Source organism: Eurosta solidaginis, unplaced genomic scaffold, assembly GCF_040869045.1.
Source record: "Eurosta solidaginis isolate ZX-2024a unplaced genomic scaffold, ASM4086904v1 ctg00001045.1, whole genome shotgun sequence".
NCBI classification, from domain to species: Eukaryota; Metazoa; Arthropoda; class Insecta; order Diptera; family Tephritidae; genus Eurosta; species Eurosta solidaginis.
Genome location: NW_027136887.1, coordinates 891,904 through 901,507, shown reverse-complemented (window position 1 = coordinate 901,507; position 9,604 = coordinate 891,904).

The following is a 9,604-nucleotide window of genomic DNA, read 5'->3' as shown; positions in this document are numbered from 1 at the left end:
TTAAATTTAAAGTTAAAGTTAAATTTAAAGTTAAAGTTAAAGTTAAATTTAAAGTTAAATTTAAAGCTAAAGTTAAAGTTAAGGTTAAAGTTAAAGTTAAAGTTAAAGTTAAAGTTAAAGTTAAAGTTAAAATTAAAGTTAAAGTTAAAGTGAATGTTAAAGTTTAAGAGAAAGTTAAAGTTAAAAATAAAGTTAAAGTTAAAGTGAAAGTTAAAGTGAAAGTTAAAGTTAAAGTTAAAGTTAAAGTTAAAGTTAAATTTAAAGTTAAAGTTAAAGTTAAAGTTAAAGTGAATGTTAAAGTTAAAGCGAAAGTTAAAGTTAAAAATTAAGTTAAAGTTAAAGCTAAAGTTGAAGTTAAAGTTTAAGTTTAAGTTTAAGTTTAAGTTAAAGTTAAAGTTAAAGTTAAAGTTAAAGTTAAAGTTAAAGTTAAAGTTAAAGTTAAAGTTAAAGTTAAAGTTAAAGTTAAAGTTAAAGTTAAAGTTAAAGTTAAAGTTAAAGTTAAAGTTAAAGTTAAAGTTAAAGTTAAAGTTAAATTAAAGTTAAAGTTAAAGTTAAAGTTAAAGTTAAAGTTAAAATTAAAGTTAAAGTTAAAGTTAAAGTTGAAGTTAAGGTTAAAGTTAAAGTTAAAGTTAAAGTTAAAGTTTAAGTTAAAGTTAAAGTTAAAGTGAATGTTAAAGTTAAAGCGAAAGTTAAAGTTAAAAATTAAGTTAAAGTTAAAGCTAAAGTTGAAGTTAAAGTTAAAGTTTAAGTTTAAGTTTAAGTTAAAGTTAAAGTTAAAGTTAAAGTTAAAGTTAAAGTTAAAGTTAAAGTTAAAGTGAATGTTAAAGTTAAAGCGAAAGTTAAAGTTAAAATTAAAGTTAAAGCTAAAGTTGCAGTTAAAGTTTAAGTTTAAGTTTAAGTTAAAGTTAAAGTTAAAGTTAAAGCTAAAGTTAAAGTTAAAGTTAAAATTAAAGTTAAAGTTAAAGTTGAAGTTAAAGTTAAAGTTAAAGTTAAAGTTAAAGTTAAAGTTAAAGTTAAAGTTAAAGTTAAAGTTAAAGTTAAATTAAAGTTAAAGTTAAAGCTAAAGTTAAAGTTAAAGTTAAAATTAAAGTTAAAGTTAAAGTTAAAGTTGAAGTTAAGGTTAAAGTTAAAGTTAAAGTTACAGTTAAAGTAAAATTAAAGTTAAAGTGAATGTTAAAGTTAAAGCGAAAGTTAAAGTTAAAGTTAAAGTTAAAATTAAAGTTAAAGTTGAAGTTAAAGTTGAAGTTAAAGTTAAAGTTAAAGTTAAAGTTAAAGTTAAAGTTAAATTTAAAGTTAAAGTTAAAGTTAAAGTTAAAGTTAAAGTTAAAGTTAAAGTTAAAGTTAAAGTTAAAGTTAAAGTTAAAGTTAAAGTTAAAGTCAAAAATAAAGTTAAAGTTAAAGTGAAAGTTAAAGTTAAAGTTAAAGTTAAAGTTAAAGTTAAAGCTAAAGTTAAAGTTAAAGTTAAAGTTAAAGTGAAAGTGAAAATTAAAGTTAAAGTTAAAGTTAAGTTAAAGTTAAAGTTAAAGTCAAAAATAAAGTTAAAGTTAAAGATAAAGTTAAAGTTAAAGTTAAAGTTAAAGTTAAAGTTAAAGTTAAAGTTAAAGTTAAAGTTAAAGCTAAAGTTAAAGTTAAAGTTAAAGTTAACTTAAAGTTAAAGTTAAAGTTAAAGTGAAAGTTAAAGTCAAAAATAAAGTTAAAGTTAAAGTTAAAATTAGAGTTAAAGTTAAAGTTAAAGTTAAAGTGAATGTTAAAGTTAAAGCGAAAGTTAAAGTTAAAGTTAAAAATAAAGTTAAAGTTAAAGTTAAAGTTAAAGATAAAGTTAAAGTTAAAGTTAAACCTAAAGTTAAAGTTAAAGTTAAAGTTAAACCTAAAGTTAAAGTTAAAGTTAAAGTTAAAGTTAAAGCTAAAGTTAAAGTTAAAGTTAAAGTTAAAGTTAAAGTTAAAGTTAAAGTTAAAGTTAAAGTTAAAGTTAAAGTTAAAGTTAAAGCTAAAGTTGCAGTTAAAGTTAAAGTTTAAGTTTAAGTTTAAGTTAAAGTTAAAGTTAAAGTTAAAGCTAAAGTTAAAGTTAAAGTTAAAATTAAAGTTAAAGTTAAAGTTGAAGTTAAAGTTATAGTTAAAGCTAAAGTTAAAGTTAAAGTTAAAGTTAAAGTTAAAGTTAAAATTAAAGTTAAAGTTAAAGTTAAAGTTAAAGTTAAAGTTAAAGTTAAAATTAAAGTTAAAGTTAAAGTTGAAGTTAAGGTTAAAGTTAAAGTTAAAGTTACAGTTAAAGTAAAATTAAAGTTAAAGTTAAAGTGAATGTTAAAGTTAAAGCGAAAGTTAAAGTTAAAGTTAAAAATAAAGTTAAAATTAAAGTTAAAGTTAAAGATAAAGTTAAAGTTAAAGTTAAAGTTAAAGTTAAAGTCAAAAATAAAGTTAAAGTTAAAGTGAAAGTTAAAGTTAAAGTTACAGTTAAAGTTAAAGTTAAAGTTAAAGTTAAAGCTAAAGTTAAAGTTAAAGTTAAAGTTAAACTAAAGTTAAAGTTAAAGTTAAAGTGAAAGTTAAGTTAAAGTTAAAGTTAAAGTCAAAAATAAAGTTAAAGTTAAAGTTAAAGATAAAGTTAAAGTTAAAGTTAAAGTTAAAGTTAAAGTTAAAGCTAAAGTTAAAGTTAAAGTTAAAGTTATAGTTAAAGTTAAAGTTAAAGTGAAAGGTAAAGTTAAAGTTAAAGTGAATGTTAAAGTTAAAGTTGAAGTTAAAGTTAAAGTTAAAGTTACAGTTAAAGTTAAAGTTAAAGTTAAAGTTAAAGTGAATGTTAAAGTTAAAGCGAAAGTTAAAGTTAAGTTAAAAATAAAGTTAAAGTTAAAGTTAAAGTTAAAGTTAAAGTTAAAGTTAAAGTTAAAGTTAAAGTTAAAGTTAAAGTTAAAGTTAAAGTTAAAGTTAAAGTTAAAGTTAAAGCTAAAGTTAAAGTTAAAGTTAAAGTTAAAGTTAAAGTTAAAGTGAAAGTTAAAGTTAAAGTTAAAGTGAATGTTAAAGTTAAAGTTGAAGTTAAAGTTAAAGTTAAAGTTAAAGTTGAAGTTAAATTTAAAGTTAAAGTTAAAGTTAAAGTTAAAGTTAAAGTTAAAGTTAAAATTAAAGTTAAAGTTAAAGTTAAAGTTAAAGTTAAAGTGAATGTTAAAGTTATAGTTAAAGTTAAAGTTAAAGTTAAAGTTAAAGTTAAAGATAAAGTTAAAGTTAAAGTTAAAGTTAAAGTTAAAGTTAAAGTTAAAGTTAAAGTTAAAGTTAAAGTTAAAGTTAAAGTTAAAGTTAAAGTAAAGTTAAAGTTAAAGTTAAAATTAAAGTTAAAGTTGAAGTTAAAGTTGAAGTTAAAGTTAAAGATAAAGTTAAAGTTAAATTTAAAGTTAAAGTTAAAGTTAAAGTTAAAGCTAAAGTTAAAGTTAAAGTTAAAGTTAAAGTGAATGTTAAAGTTAAAGCGAAAGTTAAAAATTAAGTTAAAGTTAAAGCTAAAGTTGAAGTTAAAGTTAAAGTTTAAGTTTAAGTTTAAGTTTAAGTTAAAATTAAAGTTAAAGTTAAAGTTAAAGTTAAAGTTAAAGTTAAAGTTAAAGTTAAAGTTAAAGTTAAAGTTAAAGTTAAATTTAAAGTTAAAGTTAAATTTAAAGTTAAAGTTAAGGTTAAAGTTAAAGTTAAAGTTAAAGTTAAAATTAAAGTTAAAGTTAAAGTTAAAGTGAATGTTAAAGTTAAAGAGAAAGTTAAAGTTAAAGTTAAAGTTAAAGTTAAAGTGAATGTTAAAGTTAAAGCGAAAGTTAAAGTTAAAAATTAAGTTAAAGTTAAAGCTAAAGTTGAAGTTAAAGTTTAAGTTTAAGTTTAAGTTTAAGTTAAAGTTAAAGTTAAAGTTAAAGTTAAAGTTAAAGTTAAAGTTAAAGTTAAAGTTAAAGTTAAAGTTAAAGTTAAAGTTAAAGTTAAAGTTAAAGTTAAAGTTAAAGTTAAAGTTAAAGTTAAAGTTAAATTAAAGTTAAAGTTAAAGTTAAAGTTAAAGTTAAAGTTAAAATTAAAGTTAAAGTTAAAGTTAAAGTTGAAGTTAAGGTTAAAGTTAAAGTTAAAGTTAAAGTTAAAGTTAAAGTTAAAGTTAAAGTTAAAGTGAATGTTAAAGTTAAAGCGAAAGTTAAAGTTAAAAATTAAGTTAAAGTTAAAGCTAAAGTTGAAGTTAAAGTTAAAGTTTAAGTTTAAGTTAAAGTTAAAGTTAAAGTTAAAGTTAAAGTTAAAGTTAAAGTTAAAGTTAAAGTTAAAGTGAATGTTAAAGTTAAAGCGAAAGTTAAAGTTAAAATTAAAGTTAAAGCTAAAGTTGCAGTTAAAGTTTAAGTTTAAGTTTAAGTTAAAGTTAAAGTTAAAGTTAAAGTTAAAGTTAAAGCTAAAGTTAAAGTTAAAGTTAAAATTAAAGTTAAAGTTAAAGTTGAAGTTAAAGTTAAAGTTAAAGTTAAAGTTAAAGTTAAAGTTAAAGTTAAAGTTAAAGTTAAAGTTAAAGTTAAAGTTAAAGTTAAAGTTAAAGTTAAAGTTAAATTAAAGTTAAAGTTAAAGCTAAAGTTAAAGTTAAAGTTAAAATTAAAGTTAAAGTTAAAGTTAAAGTTAAAGTTGAAGTTAAGGTTAAAGTTAAAGTTAAAGTTACAGTTAAAGTAAAATTAAAGTTAAAGTGAATGTTAAAGTTAAAGCGAAAGTTAAAGTTAAAGTTAAAGTTAAAATTAAAGTTAAAGTTGAAGTTAAAGTTGAAGTTAAAGTTAAAGTTAAAGTTAAAGTTAAAGTTAAAGTTAAAGTTAAAGTTAAATTTAAAGTTAAAGTTAAAGTTAAAGTTAAAGTTAAAGTTAAAGTTAAAGTTAAAGTTAAAGTTAAAGTTAAAGTTAAAGTTAAAGTTAAAGTTAAAGTTAAAGTTAAAGTTAAAGTTAAAGTTAAAGTTAAAGTCAAAAATAAAGTTAAAGTTAAAGTGAAAGTTAAAGTTAAAGTTAAAGTTAAAGTTAAAGTTAAAGTTAAAGCTAAAGTTAAAGTTAAAGTTAAAGTTAAAGTTAAAGTGAAAGTGAAAATTAAAGTTAAAGTTAAAGTTAAGTTAAAGTTAAAGTTAAAGTCAAAAATAAAGTTAAAGTTAAAGATAAAGTTAAAGTTAAAGTTAAAGTTAAAGTTAAAGTTAAAGTTAAAGTTAAAGTTAAAGTTAAAGTTAAAGTTAAAGTTAAAGTTAAAGTTAAAGCTAAAGTTAAAGTTAAAGTTAAAGTTAACTTAAAGTTAAAGTTAAAGTTAAAGTGAAAGTTAAAGTCAAAAATAAAGTTAAAGTTAAAGTTAAAATTAGAGTTAAAGTTAAAGTTAAAGTTAAAGTGAATGTTAAAGTTAAAGCGAAAGTTAAAGTTAAAGTTAAAAATAAAGTTAAAGTTAAAGTTAAAGTTAAAGATAAAGTTAAAGTTAAAGTTAAACCTAAAGTTAAAGTTAAAGTTAAAGTTAAACCTAAAGTTAAAGTTAAAGTTAAAGTTAAAGCTAAAGTTAAAGTTAAAGTTAAAGTTAAAGTTAAAGTTAAAGTTAAAGCTAAAGTTGCAGTTAAAGTAAAAGTTTAAGTTTAAGTTTAAGTTAAAGTTAAAGTTAAAGTTAAAGTTAAAGTTAAAGCTAAAGTTAAAGTTAAAGTTAAAATTAAAGTTAAAGTTAAAGTTGAAGTTAAAGTTATAGTTAAAGCTAAAGTTAAAGTTAAAGTTAAAGTTAAAGTTAAAGTTAAAATTAAAGTTAAAGTTAAAGTTAAAGTTAAAGTTAAAGTTAAAATTAAAGTTAAAGTTAAAGTTGAAGTTAAGGTTAAAGTTAAAGTTAAAGTTACAGTTAAAGTAAAATTAAAGTTAAAGTTAAAGTGAATGTTAAAGTTAAACCGAAAGTTAAAGTTAAAGTTAAAAATAAAGTTAAAATTAAAGTTAAAGTTAAAGATAAAGTTAAAGTTAAAGTTAAAGTTAAAGTCAAAAATAAAGTTAAAGTTAAAGTGAAAGTTAAAGTTAAAGTTAAAGTTACAGTTAAAGTTAAAGTTAAAGTTAAAGTTAAAGCTAAAGTTAAAGTTAAAGTTAAAGTTAAAGCTAAAGTTAAAGTTAAAGTTAAAGTGAAAGTTAAGTTAAAGTTAAAGTTAAAGTCAAAAATAAAGTTAAAGTTAAAGTTAAAGATAAAGTTAAAGTTAAAGTTAAAGTTAAAGTTAAAGTTAAAGTTAAAGTTAAAGTTAAAGCTAAAGTTAAAGTTAAAGTTAAAGTTATAGTTAAAGTTAAAGTTAAAGTGAAAGGTAAAGTTAAAGTTAAAGTGAATGTTAAAGTTAAAGTTGAAGTTAAAGTTAAAGTTAAAGTTACAGTTAAAGTTAAAGTTAAAGTTAAAGTGAATGTTAAAGTTAAAGCGAAAGTTAAAGTTAAGTTAAAAATAAAGTTAAAGTTAAAGTTAAAGTTAAAGTTAAAGTTAAAGTTAAAGTTAAAGTTAAAGTTAAAGTTAAAGTTAAAGTTAAAGTTAAAGTTAAAGTTAAAGCTAAAGTTAAAGTTAAAGTTAAAGTTAAAGTTAAAGTTAAAGTGAAAGTTAAAGTTAAAGTTAAAGTGAATGTTAAAGTTAAAGTTGAAGTTAAAGTTAAAGTTAAAGTTAAAGTTGAAGTTAAATTTAAAGTTAAAGTTAAAGTTAAAGTTAAAGTTAAAGTTAAAGTTAAAGTTAAAGTTAAAATTAAAGTTAAAGTTAAAGTTAAAGTTAAAGTTAAAGTGAATGTTAAAGTTATAGTTAAAGTTAAAGTTAAAGTTAAAGTTAAAGTTAAAGATAAAGTTAAAGTTAAAGTTAAAGTTAAAGTTAAAGTTAAAGTTAAAGTTAAAGTTAAAGTTAAAGTTAAAGTTAAAGTTAAAGTTAAAGTTAAAGTAAAGTTAAAGTTAAAGTTAAAATTAAAGTTAAAGTTGAAGTTAAAGTTGAAGTTAAAGTTAAAGATAAAGTTAAAGTTAAATTTAAAGTTAAAGTTAAAGTTAAAGTTAAAGCTAAAGTTAAAGTTAAAGTTAAAGTTAAAGTGAATGTTAAAGTTAAAGCGAAAGTTAAAGTTAAAAATTAAGTTAAAGTTAAAGCTAAAGTTGAAGTTAAAGTTAAAGTTAAAGTTTAAGTTTAAGTTTAAGTTTAAGTTTAAGTTAAAATTAAAGTTAAAGTTAAAGTTAAAGTTAAAGTTAAAGTTAAAGTTAAAGTTAAAGTTAAATTTAAAGTTAAAGTTAAATTTAAAGTTAAAGTTAAGGTTAAAGTTAAAGTTAAAGTTAAAGTTAAAATTAAAGTTAAAGTTAAAGTTAAAGTGAATGTTAAAGTTAAAGAGAAAGTTAAAGTTAAAAATAAAGTTAAAGTTAAAGTGAAAGTTAAAGTTAAAGTTAAAAATAAATTTAAAGTTAAAGCTAAAGTTGAAGTTAAAGTTAAAGTTAAAGTTAAAGTTTAAGTTTAAGTTAAAGTTAAAGTTAAAGTTAAAGTTAAAGTTAAAGTTAAAGTTAAAGTTAAAGTTAAAGTTAAAGTTAAAGTTAAAGTTAAAGTTAAAGTTAAAGTTAAAGTTAAAGTTAAAGTTAAAGTTAAAGTTAAAGTTAAAGTTAAAGTTAAAGTTAAAGTTAAAGTTAAAGTTAAAGTTAAAGTTAAAGTTAAAGTTAAAGTTAAAGTTAAAGTTAAAGTTAAAGTTAAAGTTAAAGTTAAAGTTAAAGTTAAAGTTAAAGTTAAAGTTAAAGTTAAAGTTAAAGTTAAAGTTAAAGTTAAAGTTAAAGTTAAAGTTAAAGTTAAAGTTAAATTTAAAGTTAAAGTTAAAGTTAAATTTAAAGTTAAGTTTAAAGCTAAAGTTAAAGTTAAGGTTAAAGTTAAAGTTAAAGTTAAAGTTAAAGTTAAAGTTAAAGTTAAAATTAAAGTTAAAGTTAAAGTGAATGTTAAAGTTTAAGAGAAAGTTAAAGTTAAAAATAAAGTTAAAGTTAAAGTGAAAGTTAAAGTGAAAGTTAAAGTTAAAGTTAAAGTTAAATTTAAAGTTAAAGTTAAAGTTAAAGTTAAAGTGAATGTTAAAGTTAAAGCGAAAGTTAAAGTTAAAAATTAAGTTAAAGTTAAAGCTAAAGTTGAAGTTAAAGTTTAAGTTTAAGTTTAAGTTTAAGTTAAAGTTAAAGTTAAAGTTAAAGTTAAAGTTAAAGTTAAAGTTAAAGTTAAAGTTAAAGTTAAAGTTAAACCTAAAGTTAAAGTTAAAGTTAAACCTAAAGTTAAAGTTAAAGTTAAAGTTAAAGCTAAAGTTAAAGTTAAAGTTAAAGTTAAAGTTAAAGTTAAAGTTAAAGTTAAAGTTAAAGTTAAAGCTAAAGTTGCAGTTAAAGTTAAAGTTTAAGTTTAAGTTAAAGTTAAAGTTAAAGCTAAAGTTAAAGTTTAAGTTAAAGTTAAAGTTAAAGTTAAAGTTAAAGTTAAAGTTAAAGTTAAAGTGAAAGTTAAAGTCAAAAATAAAGTTAAAGTTAAAGTTAAAATTAGAGTTAAAGTTAAAGTTAAAGTTAAAGTTAAAGTGAATGTTAAAGTTAAAGCGAAAGTTAAAGTTAAAGTTAAAAATAAAGTTAAAGTTAAAGTTAAAGATAAAGTTAAAGTTAAAGTTAAAGTTAAACCTAAAGTTAAAGTTAAAGTTAAACCTAAAGTTAAAGTTAAAGTTAAAGTTAAAGCTAAAGTTAAAGTTAAAGTTAAAGTTAAAGTTAAAGTTAAAGTTAAAGTTAAAGTTAAAGTTAAAGCTAAAGTTAAAGTTAAAGCTAAAGTTGCAGTTAAAGTTAAAGTTTAAGTTTAAGTTAAAGTTAAAGTTAAAGTTAAAGTTAAAGTTAAAGTTAAAGCTAAAGTTAAAGTTTAAGTTAAAGTTAAAGTTAAAGTTAAAGTTAAAGTTAAAGTTAAAGTTAAAGTGAAAGTTAAAGTCAAAAATAAAGTTAAAGTTAAAGTTAAAATTAGAGTTAAAGTTAAAGTTAAAGTTAAAGTTAAAGTGAATGTTAAAGTTAAAGCGAAAGTTAAAGTTAAAGTTAAAAATAAAGTTAAAGTTAAAGTTAAAGATAAAGTTAAAGTTAAAGTTAAAGTTAAACCTAAAGTTAAAGTTAAAGTTAAACCTAAAGTTAAAGTTAAAGTTAAAGTTAAAGCTAAAGTTAAAGTTAAAGTTAAAGTTAAAGTTAAAGTTAAAGTTAAAGTTAAAGTTAAAGTTAAAGCTAAAGTTGCAGTTAAAGTTAAAGTTTAAGTTTAAGTTAAAGTTAAAGTTAAAATTAAAGTTAAAGCTAAAGTTAAAGTTAAAGTTAAAATTAAAGTTAAAGTTAAAGTTGAAGTTAAAGTTATAGTTAAAGTTAAAGTTAAAGTTAAAGTTAAAGTTAAAGTTAAAGTTAAAGTTAAAGTTAAAGTTAAAGTTAAAGTTAAAGTTAAAGTTAAAGTTAAAGTTAAAGTTAAAGTTAAAGTTAAAGTTAAAGTTAAAGTTAAAGTTAAAGTTAAAATTAAAGTTAAAGTTAAAGTTGAAGTTAAGGTTAAAGTTAAAGTTAAAGTTACAGTTAAAGTAAAATTAAAGTTAAAGTTAAAGTGAATGTTAAAGTTAAAGCGAAAGTTAAAGTTAAAGTTAAAAATAAAGTTAAAATTAAAGTTAAAGTTAAAGATAAAGTTAAAG